The 19,374-nt window shown below is 41.8% G+C and overlaps 1 long non-coding RNA gene across 3 annotated transcripts in view; it reads left to right on the top strand.

Annotated features, from left to right (window-relative positions):
- LOC132652308 (uncharacterized) overlaps positions 1-19,374 on the top strand; it is an 89,813-nt gene that overhangs the window by 55,077 nt on the left and 15,362 nt on the right. For 2 of the 3 annotated variants that reach the window (XR_009589807.1, XR_009589806.1), the window contains 2 exons: positions 5,655-5,693; positions 11,248-11,446. This is a non-coding gene — a long non-coding RNA (uncharacterized LOC132652308). The remainder of the gene's footprint in view (positions 1-5,654; positions 5,694-11,247; positions 11,447-19,374) is intronic. The other variant, XR_009589805.1, reaches the window with a different exon arrangement.

Raw genomic sequence — 19,374 nt, 5'->3', positions numbered from 1 at the left:
CTCCCCGGGGAGCTAAGGAATGAGGGGGCTGCTGTTGACAAAACCTGGGGAACGGGACTTGCTAGCTTCTTGGCTTTCCTAGAAAGCAGGTGCCCAGCTTTCCCCTCAGGGTGACCAGGGGCACCTTCTCTGAAAACCTGACCCCAGAGACCTTGCAGCTAAGGCTGTGCCTTCGGAACAGTTGTCTCAGAGAAAGAGACTCATTATGCAATAAGCAGGGAAGAACTGTCCTCCAAGGGGGGGGGTGATCTTATCATTCAGTGTGAGCCCACAAAAGTACCCTTGTAGAGTAGAGGGCTTGGATGAGTTGAGGGAGAACAGACAGCCTGGTGTTTGGACCTGCGGAAAGCTGAAGATGGGAATCTGCTCAGCAGGATCATGAGAAAAATAGCCCCACATTCTCACATCTTTAAATGTGTCTGAGTGGGTGGGTCCCAGCGGGAATGCGCAGGAGCTGGCTCTGCTGCTGAGAGCCAAATGTATTTATCTTCTAACTGCACCTTCAATCATGCCAGGCTGAAAGCTTGAAATCGGCCATGGTGGGAGTATTTATGTTATGTAAAGAGACAAATGATGTAATGATTTACATCATTACATTTGCTGTTGTTGTTGTTGTTGTTTTCAAACATTCTTCCTTAGAACTGGTTAATTTTGTCAGAACATGTTTAGGTTCTTGAGTTAGGGACTTGTGCATTGCTGAGATAAACACCCAGCAGGAATGGATTCAACTAGAAAGCATTTACTTTGCGTATGGCTTCAGGAGTTTTAGTCCATCATGGCAGGGATGGTGTGGTAAAGTAGTTTAAGTCATTGTAGACAAGAAGCTAAGCAGTCAGCAACAGGAAGGGGCCAGGGCAGGATACAGCCTCCCCAGAGCCATGCCCCCTTTGACCCCCTCTCTGACCTCCTTCAGGTCATGTGCTCCACAGTTCTACTAGTTCCCAACAGTCTATTCAAATTTTTGCCTCCATCCACAGGTTAAACTATTCATTAAGTTAGTGCCCTCATGGTTGTTAATTGTCTCTGAAATAACCTTCAAACAGGTACTTTCACAAGAGTGCCTTAATAGCGGCCGAGGCATCTTTACACCTAACCAAATTCACAATCTAAATCAACCATCACTGCTCTGTATTCTTTGGTGACAGAAATAATAAATTTCCATGTTGGCTAATGTTTGCCATTCCTGGTGAGCTGGTAAATCTTGCTGTCATCTTGCTTTGTTGACAGAGACTGTTACCCAGAGTAACAGAGGGAGATCTATCTTCAGACTCCAAGGCCCAGCGTTTAATTCTGGGCCTGAGTCCAGCACTCCTCCTCAGGGGATAGCTCAAGTTACAGAATAACCATGTCATGAACTTAGTGCCCTGGATATTTCGTTACTTCTAAACTGCCAGGTTGTTAGTCTGGAGGTGAAAGGTTGGAGAAAAACAATAGTGTTGCCTTTCTACATTTCCTTGCATGTCTGGGAGTCTGCCGCTGGTAGACGGCCTTCTTAGGCCTGTCTCTCCCAGGATACTTTCTGAATTTCAAATCTGTTCAAAGAATCCCAAAGCCCTAAATGTTCTGTTTGAGTCTGATAAAATGAAAGTTGAAGCTGATCAAATGTCAAATCACAAAGGATGTACTGATCTGTACAAAGATATTGACCATGATTTTGATACTGTTGTTTAAATACTTAAAAAAATATAGTTTTATTTTAATAATATTAAAAAAGCTCTCACATGGACAAGAACCTGTTTAACTTTCTTAGAAAAAGTTTACAGTACTGTGATGGTTAGTTTTTGTTTGTTTATTTTTCAACTTGACACATGCTGGATGGAGCCATTTGGGAAGAAAGAAATCTTAATTAAAGGGTTGACTCCATCAGATTAACTATAGGCAAGACTGTGGGGTATTTTCTTGATTAACGATTGATGTGGAAGGGCCCGGCCTACTGTCGGGAGCGCCATTCCTGAGTAGGTGACGCTGGCAGATATAAGAAGTGTATCCTGGAGACAAAGCAGGTAAGCAGCACTCCTCCACGGCCCCCAGGTTCCTTCTCTGAGTTCCTTCCCTGACTTCCTGTCATAACGGAGACTATGATCAGCATATATAAGCCAAATAAGCCCTTTCCTCCCAAGGTTGATTTTGGATAGTTTTTTATTTCAGTAACGGAAAGCAAAATAGGCTAAGGACCCAGAATAACTCCAGTATTTTTAATACAATAGGACATTATTGGTGGTGTCCCGTCATATAAAAAAGAAAACCGTGTCTTTTGTTTGGGAGAGGTAAAAATCAGTGTTGAAATATTTGTGTGTCTACATTGATGCTTGAAGTAACAATCCTTGAACATGGTCACATCTGGGGAAAGGAAGTAGCAGGGTGCGGGCTTCACTTACGTTCAAAATAACTTGATGGCTTCTGGATTTTTACGGAACAATTTGATGTAATGTGCATCTGAATTCAGATATTACCACCTATAAACGTTCCTGATAGTCCCTGGGCTGCAGAGATGGAACCAGTCACATTGGTCCTTGATTTCACCTACCCGTGTGTTCTTGGCAGAGAGTGGCGAATGTCAAGGTTCTGTGTCGTTTTTCACTCAGTGAGGTCTCCAGTGCTGCGGACAGGCAGATATCATTGTGGGCCACAGGCTATTATTCTTACCTTCTATTAATCCATATGAAGTAGTTCCAAACTTAGAAGGGATGAGGGAACGTGGAATAGGAATTCATGGAATCCAAGGCCCGTCAAGTACCTGCATTTATCTGGGTCAAGTCATTTATCTTTCATACCTGTTGTAAAGCATTTCTTTAAGAAAGAGATTTAAAAACGTAAGCTATGATACATTCAAATTAAGAAGGGTGAAATGAAGCAATAAGAATCAGTAGGGTGAAAAATATTCGTGAGCCGTAGCTCCTGTACAGGTTCTGTATGCCCACGGGAGGTAGAGCACACAGCCCTCTGTTCCCCAGGAACCAGCACTACAGGCAAAACGTGACTGGCTCCATGACTTAGAATGCCTATAAAACTAACACAAAAAACAATTGCTCAGAAAAAGCCCAGCTATTCCTGCCAGTAAGAAGGATTTCTCCTCTGGGTGCTTTTAAAGAGGACGCCGTAAAGCACTGAGCATCCGGCTCAGCTAAAGGCTTGGTGCGAAAGAGGCATGGTCTGTGTTAGGATGTCTGCCCGTGTGTACTGATACCCCACACCAACATGTCATTTCTGGGGAAGCGTGTCGTGATGCAAACATGCAGAGTTTTCTGATAATTTGGCTTAATGTGGGAACAGATTGTAGAGTTTTTAGCAAGATGAATAGATGATAGAATGGGTAGGCGCCATACCCCTTGGGAAATTATCCATAAATAATGCAAGCGAGCTTCTCTAACAGATGTTTGGAGTACAGAGACTCCTTGAATACAGTATCGTATTTAATTTTATCTCACTACCAGTACTTCAAGTTGGATAGTAAATATATAGATATACAGGATAGTAGATTAGGATTCAAATACATTTTATAACTTGCTCAAGGTTCTTCAGCTTACGAATGCTGCGGTGGTTATCTTTATGTTTGGGGCATGACAGCAGGACATGGCAGAATGCACCATGCCATGCTAGCAGCACGCAGACTGCCTTTCATTTATGTAAAGGATCAAACTCGAATCCACCAACACGGAAGAAAGACAGCGGCTACGGCAGCTACTGTAACTACTAGTCTCTGTGTCATGACACTCACTCTGAAATGTCAGACTTCAAGCGTTCACTATGGTGATGGCTTATTAGGAAGCAGCAGCATAAGAATTGAAAGTCCTTGTCAGCTGCATACCATACAGTAATGGATTATGAAAGCAGCTTGTAAAAAAAAAAATCAAAAGTGTACTCAAGGCCAGGAGAGAAGTAACTGAAAAACAAAAGATTAGTTATTCTACTTGAGGTCTTTGACTTTATTCACAAATCCAAAATTACAGGAGATGAAAGTCGAGGCTGTCCTACGAGGCTGGAAAGAGGGAGGGAGGACAGAAGGAATCATTGGTATTTGTCGATTCAGTTTGGTTAAGAGGTCTTTGGAAGAAACAAGTAGAGTTCTTGAGTTGCGTAGTCGAGTTAACCAGAGAGGTTGGAATGGTTTGGGTTTGCAGTAGGCTCAAACCACCCGGTGAGGAAAAAATGGAATGGAACAATGAGAAAACAGGAATCCCAACAGCCAGGAGCAACAGGTATGGGAACTGCAGATGTGAGTCATGATCTGCCTGTGGAATCTCTATCACCAGGAGCTTTTGAATGAATTTTGTCTGTAAAGGCAGACGAGGAGTCAGAGTTATCTAATAGTCACTGGAAAGTAAATTGAATTTAACTGAAATAAGCTACATTTGTGTGACATGGTTTTTGCAAAAGAATGAGTAAATAGGTAGAAATAGCTAAATGGGCCGTAGAAAATGAAACAGCAGGGTTAAGTGTGTGTGAGTGAGACCTTTCTCCCGACCACTGCCTTTGCTGATGAGGAGGGACATGAGTGCAGAGTGACAAATGGGATGGGGCAAAGAACTGGAGAGGAGTCTAGCCAGAGCCCTGAGTGGGGGGAGAGGGGATTTCTGGAATGTAACACATGGAAGTAAAGGGGTTGGCTTTCCCACGTCTTTGTCTGTTCTGGCTGCTCTAACAGAATACTACAGGTTGGATGGTTAAACAAAAGAAATGCGTTGCTCACAGTTCTACATGCTAGGAAGTCCAAATCAGGGATCTGAAAGATTTCATGTCCTGATTCGCAGGTGGTAATTATGAACCTTAGACCTTGAATGGGAAGAAGACAGAGAAAACCGTTTTATAAGGGCTGGGACCCCTGATGCAACTTCATTATTTTTACATTGCTGATGCATTTTCAGAATGTGATTTGTGGAGGGGCCAGCTCAAAGCATCCATCTATAAGAGCACACTGAATAGCTTGGAGGGCTGTGTGTTTCAAGGCTCTCCCTGTGAATTGTATATCTCCCCCCACCCCACAGAACACTTAATTTTGAAGTACTAATTCTTCAGTACTGCAAAATGAAACCACATTTGCTAATAGAGATGTTGCAGGCATAATTCATTAAGATGAGGTCACAGAGGAGTGGGGTAGCCTGCTGCTACTCCTATGTAGTTGGTATCTTTATGGTTTTGTTAATTTAAAGAAAATTCGGATACACATGCACACACACAGAATGGCTTGGAAAGATCAAAGTTATGTATATTGTCACAGCCAACTGGAACGGACCCATTCCTGTTTCTTGAAAGAGAACGTGCCTTGCTCATTACTTGTTCTCAGACTTCCGGACTCTTCCGCAGTGGGACAATCAACATCTGTGGTTAAACTACTCAGTTTATGGTGTTTGTTACCACAGCTCCAGGAAACAAATACAGGCTCCCATGGAAACACATGCTCGAGCTTTCCCGTCTTCCTAGGAGGGTCAGGAGGGGACCTGCAGGTACATGTAGAAAAGGTGGCAGGATAGGAGGGGGCTAGTGTGGGGCAAAGTTCAGCAAGCTGCATATGACAGACCGTGGGCTCCTTGTATGGGAAAGTCCGTCATGGGGGATAGAAGGAGACATCCAGAGGAAGCTTTGAGAAGTGAGGGGTGAGATTTTGGGGTTCCTCAGGGGTGCTGATTGGACAGAGACAACTTTTTTTTTTTCAGGAAATGTGGACACTGGCATGGATCTTTGGAGTTACTGAGGTACCTTGATTCCACTTTAGTATTTGCTTAATTAATGATATAGAATATAATAAAGAAATGTAATGATTCTATACCAAACCAGAACATGTGCTAATGTGATCTGAAGACGAAGAAGTAAAGACTCAAAGCATTCCTTCCAGCTGTTCTGAGCTCTGCCACTTCCATGTTATTAGATGTAGGACCTCAGATTTACTTTTGATTCATTTTGGGGCATTTTGCCCTATAATGGGTTTTCCCCTCATCTCTTCCAGTCCATCTTTGATAAAGACTTTGAATTTGCTTATTTTAGGGAAGCTGTGCAACCTCTTGTTGGGGCATCTTTTTAATACCGGAATTTCATGCGTATTACTGTTCTGATGAGTATGTTTAGGTTTTTCATTGGAATGAAATCCTTAAAAACATGCCTCTTAAGTGTCAATTTATGGACACCCTAGAAGCATGTATGCTAAACTATCAGGGCAGGATTGTAAAGAAGACATATCAAATAAACACAAGGGAAAATGAGAGTGTATTATTTCTTAGAGCTTATGCTACAAAACTCTATTTCAGCATGGCTACAATATTTTTCTGCAAAAGATAGGATTGGAAGGAAAGGAGGCTGGATGGTTAAGTCTTGCCTAAACTATGCATGTCTAGTTTAGGACCTTGAAAGAATAGAATGTTACACTTACCAAAGATCAGAAACAACAAGGGAGGAAACAATGACTAAATGGAGCTTGTTCTCCAGAGATGGAAGAAAATCACTCAATAGGTAGAAGATTAAAGAGGACTACAGATCATTGACATTAAGCCAGAAAAAGACCACACAGCACAAACCAAAGTAATATTGTGTTTTAACAATTGTCAGTCATGTTTTGTTTTGTTTTGTTTTGTTTTGTTTTTTTTTTTTTTTTTTTGCATTTTCCCTATAAATTTAAAAATACTGCCTAGAAAACACTTATTTTACAGCATAGGTTTCAACAGCGATTTTTAAACACCCACATGACTAGGCAAAGCCTAAAGCCATTATTGTTTCTACAGGAAGGGTAAAAAGGTGAGGGTAAATGAATTCTTGATTACTTGTCAATCACAAATGGCCCGGTGTCAGTGAAAGTCAAGCCTTCTTTTTCTTCCTTTCCAGCTAACTTCTCTTCTGTCCCCCACTAAATAGCCACAAGGAGCACCAGCTCTCTTTACAATGAGGAAAGAGGTCTGGTGAGCCCTCCCAACCTCACAGAAATAAAAAAGATGTATGTCAGTCTTTTGCCTTTCTCAACCAAATACATCTCATGTTTCCATTGCTGTGACTAAGCACCATGACCAAAGAAACTTCAGGAGGAAAGGGGTTATTTGAGTTACACTTCCACAGCACTGTTCATCATGGAAGAAAGTCAGGACAGGTACTTAAACAGGGCAGGAACCTAGAGGCAGGAGCTAAAGCAGAGGTCACAGAGAGCTGCTACTTACTGACTTGTTTCTCATGGCTTGCTCAGTCTGCTTTCTTATAGAATCCAGGTGGCCAAAGGTCATTGGCTGAGGAGCTAGGGTCCTGAGATGTCTCATTAGCATAGAGAGCAATCACAGGTGCTTGCTGATCAGGTTCTACTGGAAGAATGGGAGTTGGGCCTGTAATTTCCCCAAGGGCTACAGTGACATTCCTCAGGTAGAGGGTGTGGGGATTCAGGCTCCCCAAATCAGGCAGAGAAGAAGGAGCCTTGCTATCAAAAAGAGTCCACCATTTTGCGCCGAGCTCAGAGCTTCCTGGTAATGTCAGACTTGGACCTCAGCAGCAGGGTTTTCCCAACAAGTAGAGGTCATTTCATGTCCAAATCATAATGAGAGTTATGAAGTAAATAATGTGGAAAGAGTGAAGTTAACAGTATTGCCTGGAACTCTCAGAACAAAGGAAGCCCCACCCAAGACCTTAATCTTAGCTCACTGAGCTCCATCTGGATTTCTAACCTTTAGAAATATAAGATAATAAACTTGTGTCATTGGAAATTTGTAATAAAAAGTGCATTAGTCAGCGTTCTCCAGAGGAGCCATTCTCGACCTGTGGATCATGGCTCCTTTGGGGGTTGAACAACCCCTTTCACAGGGGTCACCTATCAGATATTCTGCACATCAGATATTTACATTATGATTCACAACAGTAACAGTTATGAAGTAGCAACAGAATGATTTTATGATTGGGAGTCACCACACATAAATAATATATTAAAAGGTCACAGTGTTAGGAAGTGAAGGACAGGACTGATGTGGGCTAGGTAGTCTAATGTGGCTTTTTCTCCTCACACTGGAGTTACTGAGAACACCTTTGCTGCTTAGTTCTTTAGGCAAGATGCGTCAGCTTTGCTAATCTGGCACTGAAGACCTGAAACATTCCTGGAGAGGTGCTTCTTCAGTCTGTTTTGGAAGAAGCCAAAGAAACTGGTATCTGATGTCAGTGAAGGAGGGGAGAGATAGCAGCATGGCAGTGACAGTAAATGTACTCACCAGCAAGGGGTCAAGTCCAACAAGCAAAATTCAGTAGCTTTCCTCTTGGAGCTTTTCTGTCTGGGCTAGAATCAGGTTAATCCCTTCTGGAAATATTCTTACAGATCCACCCAGAGGTGAGTTTCTTAGTTGAATCCAGGTCCATTGAGGCTAACAACCAAACTAATATTCAGAAGCTGGTAAGGTGATACTGTGAAAGTGTTTTGAAGAAGAGTGTTTGTCCATGCATTAGTCGCAGGACAAAGCAAGTACAAATAATATAAATATCCTGTGATGGTGGCTAAATGACACTTTGTCTTAGTAATACCATATATCCATTGAAAACCATATTTTGAACATAATGAATGATGGAGGAAATGCTTATGGATGATCAAACAAAAATTGCAATGTGGGGCTGGAAAGATGAATCAGTGGTTAAGAATGCTGCCTGTTCTTCCAGAGGACCAGAGTTCAATTCTCAGCAACCATATTGAGTAATTTACAATTGCCCATTGCTTCAGCTCCAGGGAATCTGATGCCCTCTTCTGGCTTCTGTAGTTACCACACACATGTGGCACACACACACACACACACACACACACACAAATAAATAAATAAAGTAAGTGAAATATGTATAGCTATATTTAAAGTAAGAAATTAATTAGTAATATGTGTATTTTCCCAGAAAATCATCTTTGTGAGCATTTAAAAAAATCAATTTCAAAGTCTTATAAGTCACCCAACAACATTGCAACCCAAGACAAAAATAATCTCATTTTAAGGATGATCTAAATTATTAAAAAAATAACAGATCTACATATGCATACATATTTGTGTGTGATTATATAGAAAAATTATAAAAATGCTACAGCGGTAACTGTCATTTGTTGACCATGATCTTGTTTATATTTATATCACCCATCACTGGATCCACTTGATCTTTTTATTTTGACAAAAATATCATTCCTTCATTGAATGAACCAGTATGCATGCGCATTGTTTGCAATTTATTTTAATGTCTTATATGTGGTGTTAAAATCAGGGATGGAAGGTTTTCTTCTGCTATCAAGTCATACCTTCTTATCCACGAGTAGACTTTGCTATTATATATTAAAAGTGCAGGAACTCCTCTTTTCACTGGTTCTTAGTCTTAGTGCTTGACTGTTCTCTCAGACATAATCAAGCATGTTTTTTTTCAACCTGCAGAATATTTAGACTGACTACAAAGTCAAAAGGCCCACAAACCAGTGTCCAATGCAAGTCAGTATTTTACCACAATACTGAGAACAAATCCTTTGGGGCTAGGGATAAAAACTGCTAGAGTTCCGCTTGCTACCTTGTAACATTTACTCTTGGCGCCAACATACAATGCCAGGAGGAAGCCAAGCCGCCATACAGGCAGGTCACACGAATGAGTTCTAGCCATAATCCCAGCTAAGGCTGCGCCAACAGCTGGCATCAACAAACAGACTAGAGTGAGTGAGCTTTCTGATGATTCCAGTCTCTAGACTTTGATGTGTTCCCGTTGATACCAGCTGAAGGTGAACCAAGCTGTCTCTAGCAAGCCTGGACCAAGATGTAGATTGGGGAATACAATAAATGTCAGTGTTTTCAGCAACTCTTCTCACCTAGATGAGACTGAGCCTACATCAGCAGGACGTTTGAATAGTGTCCACATTTCTCAACCAAACATGCATCACTTTCTTCTTTGCTCCTCCCGACTCCTGGATTTGGCCCACTTTCCTAGTCTGATCTCTGTTGCCCTATCCCTCACACACAGCTGTATCCAAATTAAGCAGCTGTTAATCTCCCTCACCACTCTCCCTGTAGAGCAAGGTTCTGCTCCATGTCTGCTCATCTCAGTCCTTTAAAGCCCGTGAAAGTCCCTGTAATGTGCATCTGCTGTCCCACTTCTGTCGTATTGGAGACCTCTGTTCCAGTTCCAGCAGGCTGATTTACTTTCTGGCAAACCTCTTTTCATCCTCTATCCAGAAACTTCAGATAGAGGAAACGTAAGCCTCCCTTTAGCCTAAGGTAGGCAGATGCTTAGCCACTTGGCAGATTTCATCCTCCTAGCCAGTGTGTTCTATTCAAGGGTGAGAGCCTGCCCTGAGTTGGTCCAACGAGACTCAGTCCTGGCCTTCTCCCAGGAAAATCTTCCAATAACACCCCCTGAGCTGTGAAGCTGTCAGCCCGTGTCTATAAGTGTCCAATCCTGGGAGAAAGCCTGCCTGCAAGTACAACTGATCTAGAGGAAGGCAGAGCCAAGCATCCATTCATGCCATTACAACACCTGGAGCCAGCCATGCCAAATGACTGGTCCTCTCTCCACCCACAACCTCATAATTTTGCCAACAAAATAATTACCTTTTTGGATGAAAACTGGGTTGTGTTAATATTACTTTCGTAGCTAAAGACTCGTAGGCAGTCTGGATGACATCCTGTCTGGATATTATGACAAAACACGGGTGCCCACTTTTCATGACTTTGTGCTGTGAGTTGGGGGAAAATTTAAGTAAGGTCCATGAAGTTTACCTTTTACCTACTACTCTACCACCACCCCAGCGGCATTCCTCATAATGACATTTGACATATATATATATATATATATATATATATATATATATATATATATATACAGTGTTCTGCCTGACCACAAGAAGAGGGCACCAGATCACATTATAGGTGTCTATGAGCCACCATGTGGTTGCTGAGAATTGAACTCAGGACCTCTGGAAGAGCAGCCAGCACTCTTAACCTCTGAGCCATCTCTCTGAAAGGTTTCATTTAGCAGTTCTTAGAGCCATTTTCCAGTGTACTAGCTGTGGACACACCATTATGAGTTTTCCATAGGCAGCAACTATTTGCTTTAACTGGCTATGTAACGAAGGTACTATGCTTACATTGTATACTCCACACTGTTACTTCCTGTCTCTCTCACATTGTATCTAGCATGAATCATCTTCCAAGTTGATGAATGAAATATCTATTCATCATCTCGCCTTCTAGAACACCAATTAGGTACCAGGCATAAATATTGTCTCAATCGATGCTCACAGTAACAGGGGATGTGAAATCTTTTTCTTTTCTTTTTGTACAGGTGTAAGAAATTCTGACAAAATAAATCGGGGGAGTCAAGGGAACTACATCCACAGCCTCTCTGCTAGCTGGCTTCGAACGAATGACTCAACCCAGCTCAGGCCTCTTGGATCCTGACACTTAGTGCATGTTCTCGGCGTATCTAACACACGTGGCGTCCCCACTTTGAGGAGTGTTCTACACCTCCGTTTTGAATCAAGGTAAACTGTCCAGGCTAAAAGCTTTGAAAGCATAGGTTATCAGTCCTTGAATTAGTCAAATTACATTGCCAGGCTGCAAGAGAAACTTTGCAGCATTTGGATATGGGGAGGAGGTGAAGGGAAATTTGGAAGGTATTGCTGTATGCCTGATAGCGGGAACACAGATGTGAAGAAACGACAAGAGTGGAAACTGCAAGGGCTTTGCTAAAAAGTGTTGTGAGTTTGGTGGCTGTCAGCCAGGGAAACATACCCGACCCGGACCCAGGTTGTTGCAAGTGCAGAACAGGACAGAGAATAACAGGCTGCAGCAGAGAGGAGAGGGCCGGAAAGAAAAGCCTTATTGAGGAAGGAAACTACAAATCTAAGCGAGGGGGAGTGAGAAAAGACTGAGCCTTGGAAGTTGCAGGAAGAGCTGCTGAGAGTTTGGCTCTGTAAGTGTAGGGCAATGGGGGTTTTTGTGGAGCTGCACGTGAGGGCCTTTCCCAACCTCTGGAGGATCCCTGTGAAAATTCTGATGCTCTCTGGGAGACAGAAATCCATCCACAAGCAAATCGAAAAGGATGAGCAGATTATCTGGTTTGCTCTTTTAATTCAATGAAAAATTAAATATTTATTATAGATTGAAAATGCGTATATAAAAAAAGGCAGTTTTCAAGAATTTCATCTTCAATTCTCGCTGGGTTTTAGGTAGAGCCCTTGGGCGCGCCGATTCTCAGCTTGAACTGGGATAGAGAGTTGAATATTGAAAGAGGACTGGGCCTACTGGGGTGCCGTTAGCTGGGGAGGTGGGTCAATCAATCGCGTTTCAGAACCTTAGTTTTGATCTTAAAAAACGAGCCATGAAAACAGCTTCTCTACCGCTCTTTAGCAGGTTTGTGCGGGTGGATGACCACATGCGAAATCTCTGCTGTCCCCTCCCATAGAGACCATAGGCCCCTTGTTCATCCGTTTCTAGGCCACTCTTGCCTGAGAAAGAGAAGAGAAGCGAATACACATCCCATTGGATTGATGCCTGGAATAGGAAAATCACAAAGTTCTTCTCTCTAGTACATTCTCTCAATAGTCATTCATGCCAACCAGATACTTTCCTAAGATTGATGCCTTTGCTCCCAAGCACCCAAGGAGAACTGAAGAAGGGATGAAATGTCTTTCATGACAGAAGCAGTGGGCGGCAGTTCAATTTCTTCTCAGAAGTGATGGAGCCCTTTCTAATTAATGTATGCTATCTAGAGAACATACAAATAATTGATAGGCATTTTATGCATTTTATGCCACTCTCTCTTAAGGGTGGCAGGTAGTAAGAAAAACACTTTGTGTATTGGGTGTATTTTAAATGTAATTTTATAATGTTTGCTTAAACTTATAATACATAATGATTAACCTTTATACATTTAACAGGATGTACACTGTATAACTTACCACCAAATATACAAGAAAAATTGTAATTTGTTTATTTGTAATTATATAAATGGTGCAAATATTTTGTTTTTAATTGAAATCATAATTATACATATTTAAGTGTGGGCAGTAATATTCATGGTGGAAAAAAATTGCCATCAAGTAATATTTGGAAGTTTGGAATTTCTTACCTAAAGCTCAACTGGTTCATTTGATTAATTTTCCCTGTTTTATTTCTAAATTACAGGCTAAGCTGTTAGATGATAGGTTTCTATTTGCAGTGGTTTATGCACAAGTTAGACACCACAGATGCTGGCTGTTCAAGGAAATGGTGCAGGCCATTTGTGTCCTCACTTGGTAGAAGGAGAGGAAGGTCTTGCTTCTTAGGGTGCTAGTCTCATTGGTGGAGAAAGAGGTCATTTTCTCTAATTCTAAGAGTATTCATTCCATTGTTAGAGCCTGCCATCCTGACTTCATCTCAGCCTCAATACTCTCTGAAGGCTCCACTTTTAAATCCTAGCCCCTTGAAGAGCAGGACTGGAACATCTAGATGGGATGGTGCCTCACAACCACAACCCTCCGGGAGAATTCATGTGCAGACAAAGGGCTCCACCCCATCCTCAGAGGCCACACCCTCCTGGGTAACTCTGACCTCCTTGGGCCACAGCATTTCTTCCCCAAGACTCACTGTCTGCTATTGGACCTGTGCTCTCCCACTTGAAAGTCAGTCAGCTCACCCTTGCTCACAGGGGCTTGGCAGTTTACAGGCAGGGAAAGCATGGCTAGACCTTGCTGCAGTGGGGACCACAGATGGAATGGCAGATGGGATGGAAGGGACAGGAAGAGGAGAGCTGGCGCTGTGAGTGCTGCTGTGGTCCAGCAGCAAGCTGAACGACGCGGAGGGATTGATTCCACAGGCAGGCATGGCTTTCCTGGTAGTGTGGAGACCTGTGCTTTCAGGGTAGGAGAAGGGCAGGTGACTTATTTAAGTTGGCTAGATAGATTGTAACTTTAAAATTTTGAGATGATTGATCTGTGGGTGCTCATTTGTGCTTTTGTTTTATTCTTTACAATTGTTAAGGCTAGGCCTGACAATAATGAATCCTCATCAGAACGAGTTTAAATATTTATCGTCTTTTCGTACTCTCTGTTGAATATTGATACAAATAAAACAGTTATTGGTGGCAAATGTAAACAAACATATACTGAGTACTAGTCAGATCTTCTCCATGGCTAGAGGGCTGAGCTGAATGGCAAGCCAGCTGACAGTCTCCAGCTTGCTTTTCCGAGCCAGCTGGCCAAGAAAAACGGCCTTCCCCTCACCATCATGAAACCTACATGGCCTGCTAGTTTCTCTACTAAAATTTACTTGCTGGTTCCATTTTCTTTCTTTTCTCAGCTAGTTATCAGGCTGCCATCTTGCCTATTAACAGCTGGGGCAAATAGGGATGTTCAGCACAGCTGTTTTCAAAGTGCTTTTCTTATTAATACATACGCACACACAAACCAACCCCCACATAAAACAACAACAACAAAACAAAAAACAAACACAAGCCACAAGAAACAAACAAACAAAAGAGAGTTGGTATAGGCTCATCTCCATCTGATGTGCATTTATTTTTATGACTGTTGTAAAATAATTTATCTATCTCTTATGTCTTCTTGGGAGAGATGGAGACAAATGACTTCTAACTCAGGTAGGGCACGAGTGAGGGACCAAAGCAATAGTTCCATAAAAGTCCAAGTTGGCAAAACAATGAGTTTGTTGGGGCGCTTTTAAGAGTATGGGTGAGGACGACTCAAACATGGATGGCTCAAAGGCTGCTGTATTACTAAAAAGCCCACCCAGCAGGGGTGCAGATCCAAGAAAGCTGCTGTTTAATTTGTAATCAGCTCTATAGGTCAGAGCGCCCTTCCTCCAAAAGCCTTTACTGTTTATACAATCATGAGTCAGGTGAGTTGGGGATCTTGTACATTTTAGGAACTTCTTAAGACTTGTGAGTTGTTTGCTTCTTGAGTCTTAAGGAGCCTTCACTTCTGCCAGAACAAATGTTTCAATTAGAAAGAAATTGCTATGTAATGAATTCTTTTGATGAATCATGGCAGAAGTTTGAATGTCTGGATGAATTAGGTAGGATTTGCCTAAAACTGCCTAATGGGGAGAGGGGTGATAGAAGATTAAGATTGGTCCTCTCTCCTTGATGATTTCCCTGTCCAGTTCTGATCCTGTTAGTTGCCACATCCTGTTAGTTGCCATATGGATCCAGCAGTAATATTTTGCTGAATTTCTATTTAATTGTGAATGTGTTTATCAATCATTTCCTTAAGGGTGAGGCAAAAGTAAAGGTAAGCTACACAAAGGTATTCATTGTAGGTTGAGAGAAGACCTGGATTAAATGGGTCTTCCATGCTAACCTTTTTTTTTTTTTCCTGCTTGTAGAAGGTTCATGTGGTGGTACTGGATATAGACCCACCTTAGGATTTTAAAGTACGGGATTCAAGTTTTAACTCTGAACTGGTTTGTCGTTTCTTGTTTTACAAAGTTTAAATAATCTTTGTTCATAGAAACAGTCAATGAGTTAAAATGTAGTAAGTAGTATTATTAAGGATAGATGTACAACAGATCCATTATTAGTAAAGTTTTTGAGATAACGTTAGTTTTCTAGCACAGCGTATGGAGAATCCCTTGCTCCCGGGCTCATTTCAAGCTCCTCTGTGCCTTCTTGTTAGAGTTTTGACATATCTGGTTTTGTGTTTGACAGCACAGAGAACTTGGTTGTTATTGCTTTTCTGCAGTTGCTACTTGTCATGTTTTATGACATTGTTTCTGGCCTATCTTAACATGTGTATTATTACCCAGAAATGGATGAAAAGCTGTGGCATGCTTTTTATTTTTTAAAGTACGTTGTGCTGTAGAAGTATTTGGATGAAATTCTAGGCATGTAGGAGGGTGGTCTTTTATTCTGCTCAGTCTATGATTTTGGAATTCGGTGACCATTTTAGGTCAAGCTGACTTCCCATGAAATCCTGAAGGTACAGTTGGGGGTTTGAGAACTTTGGCTCTAGGAAAGCATTGGTTTCCTTTTCAGATTATGCAGCTTTAGAAGTGGTCTGCTTTAGAAGAATGATTATTAATAGTGTAACTCGTCTTATGACACTGAGCAAACCATGGTCTTCTAAACACAGTATAAGCAGAGGCTGTTAATGATAATTAGGTTTCCTAAACCACTGACTTGCCGTGGACTGATGAAATGCTAGCATGCCAACATCAGTATCAAACTAAAGCCCAGGTTGGCTCAACCCCTCACTATTCACAATGTGGTCTAGCCATCAGCCTCACCTAGGAGCAGGTTAGATTAGGCAGGCACTGCCTAGACCTGCTGAAGGGTCACCGTTCATGTAGCAAGTTGTATCCTGGTGATTTTGTGCATATCAGAGCTCAGAAACACTGCCTTAGTGGAACTGGCTTTTAGGAAGGAAGAAGCCAAGAGTTAGTGCTGTATTTTTCATAGAAGAAAAACAAAACTCAGAAAAGTGACTTCAGTAGCAACTTCTTCATATGTGTGGCCTAACAAGAACCAAAAGATGTATACGCTGAGCTATGCAACTAGTTTAAGACTAAACTGGTTGCTATATGAGCTGTTGGATGTAATTAACTTTGATAATACTGTCTAAAGCTAATACATCTAAAATGTCCTTATTTAGGAGGCAATCACTGTGAAAACCATCAATAAGCTATTCATACTCTTATTTTCATAATAATGTTAGTTTTTCATAGTCCAGCTCAGCCCAGTCAAGCCACATTTCAAGAGCTTAATGGCCACACAGGACTGCATTGTTGACAGAGCAATCAATCACAGGTGGCCGTGTTGCCAGAAGTCCACTCTGCATGTTTGGGTTGCCTGTCTTTTCTGCACTAGTGAAAGATGGGAAACTCCACACAATGACTCCCTGATTTATGATTAGGAGCTTACGATGTGTCAGATTCTATGCTAGTTTGGAAGGAAATGAAGGCAAGAACTACATAGTTTAGAGAATACCCATGGTCTCATATGACAGGTTCAACAGAAGTCTACAGAAACTGTTATAGAAGTGTCTTAGGGTTTTAGTGCTGTGATAAAACATCATGGCCAAAGTCAGCTTGCGGGGGAAAGTGTTTACTTCATCCACATCATAGTACATCATCAAAGGAAGTCATGGCAGGAAATCAAGGCAGGAACCTGGAGGCAGAAACCAAAGCTGAGGTCATGAAAGAATGCTGCTTATTGGCTTGCTCCCCATGGCTTATTCAGACTGCTTTCTTATAGTCTAAGGATTAGTTCACCATTTTCTTTATCTCACTATAATTTTATTACTTAAATCAATCAAGAGTAATTTGTAGATATCAAATCCAGTTTTCCTCAATATGTTGAAATGTCTTTCCCAAAGAACAAGGATATTTTCTTAAGCAATCAGGATACAATTACCAATCTCAAGAATTTAACAAAGTGTTATTTTCTAATGTGCCGTCAACCTTAAAAATTTGCCAATTGCACAATATAGCCTATAGATCTTTCTTTTCATTTTTTTTTATCGGCCCAGAATTTGATCAAGATTGCATGCCACATCAAGTTGTCATGTCTCTGCTGTTTCCTGGTAGCTCAAAAAATTTCTTATACTATGTCTGTATATCTGTGTGAGAAAGAGGTAGATGAATAGCAGGGGATTTGGAGGGAAAGACCTTCAACTTTTCAGTGAGTACAGGCTGCTGTTTGGTAGACTATCTCAGAAGACTGAGGTATGTTTGCTATGTTCTCGTGATTAGATTGAAGTTACACATCTTGGCAGGTCAGCAGAGCTTTTGATGACACATTTTAATGAAGGCATCAAGATGAGCAGACGGTCGCATCACTCCAAGGCTTGAAGGGCAGTGGTGGGCGGGGAGCTTCCCTGGGGCCCTGGTTCAGAGTTGTGCTGGCAGAAGATTTCCCCAGGGCTGCTTAGGAAATCTGCCACTCACTGCCAGAGTGCTTGCAAAGAGAGGAGAGGAGAGAATTCTGATACCCTCTTCCCGTCTCTCTATCTCTAGCTTTCTGGTTGATTCCCACCAAGAAGGAAAGAACAAACACAATCAGGTGACTTGGACACCACCTGCCAGTCTCCCGGGAGGGTGAAGAAGACACAGCAGTGCAGAGTAGGTCCTGAAGGGGTCGAGGGGAGCAGAAGGTAGCTGATTCGTCAAGTGAAGTGATTAAGAGTGGAGAGGGAATGGTTCGTGCAAGGGAATGAAAGGTCAAAAAGTGTTGAAGGGCATTTTGCAATGTTGTCAAAGAGCTTAAACAAAGAGCTTGAGGCTAGATGGGATTCAGTGTGAGGGCTTATCAACACAGATGGGCTGCGGACTTTGGATCTATAGATTATGAAGTAAGAGAGCTCCGTGATGGTCAGATCTGTGCTTTAGAAAACAAAATAGCTAACGGTGGCCACGGGGCAGACCTGTGTAAAGCAAAACGGACGTCCGAACTGACTGCTGCAGCTTAGGGCAGAGATAAGGAATGAGCCACTAAATCAGGTGCTCCAAGGGCAGAGAGCAGGAAACAAAAGAGACATTTGGGGCCTTTAAAATTAGAAAGAGGAAGGGTCAGACATGTTCAAGGCCTAATTAATAATAATTAGTATTATTGATAATGGCAGCTAACAGATAGCAAATAGTTACTATTTAACACTAAATTAGAGCTCTCATTAATCTTCAGGGCAACTCAGTGAGGCAGGTGTTATTATCACAGATTTAATTACAGGAAATAAAAATGATTGGGTGGCTATCACACCAAGCATTGAGGCCGAATACTTGAAGTCACCAGTGACACACCCCATGAGCTGTAGCCAGTAAACTACTGGGAAGCAAAAGATAGAACTAAGGAGATAGAGCTCCCTGGACTGGGAATCTGGGGAAGTGCCGGAGGATGGAGGTGAAAGGTGTACTCTGACGCTACTGAAGATGAAATACTACCTTGTTTGGGGAAATGTTCCCGGAAGACCCAGAACAAGTTAGGCATTTTTGTTGATACGATTGGCTTTGGCATGGACAGCACTTGTGGCCTTCCAGCTGTCCTAAACTTGTAATGGACACACAAGTGACTACTTTGCTGGTGCGCTATTCTCTAGGGCATGTTAGTCGCTCTAGCTCAATCCGGATGGAGCTGCTAACTTCACAGGTTGTTCTGGTCTGAGCTGGGCTGGGTCAGTAGTTTGTCATGTGACCTTTCATCTATCATTTGCCTCCTATTTGGGAATCAAAGTAGTTTTGGAATTCCTAAAGAAAATGTCATTTTCTTCATGGAGAAATTATTCCAGGAAAACATTTTAAGGTCCTCAAATTATGAGGGATAGATTTTGAAAGCATTAGTTTTATACAAGATTACCACCAGATCTTTATCAAAATGCAAAGGCCTCTTGCATTAAATAGTTCCTGAATTAGTGCTTCTTAATAGTCTGAAGTAGATGTATTGTACATTTTTCATTTAGGGGAACAAAATTGAAAACATTTGCAT

This window comes from Meriones unguiculatus, chromosome 2 (assembly GCF_030254825.1).
Source record: "Meriones unguiculatus strain TT.TT164.6M chromosome 2, Bangor_MerUng_6.1, whole genome shotgun sequence".
Classification (NCBI taxonomy): Eukaryota; Metazoa; Chordata; class Mammalia; order Rodentia; family Muridae; genus Meriones; species Meriones unguiculatus.
The sequence above is the reverse complement of the archived record's forward strand: the minus strand, read 5'-3'. Positions and strand labels throughout refer to the sequence as shown.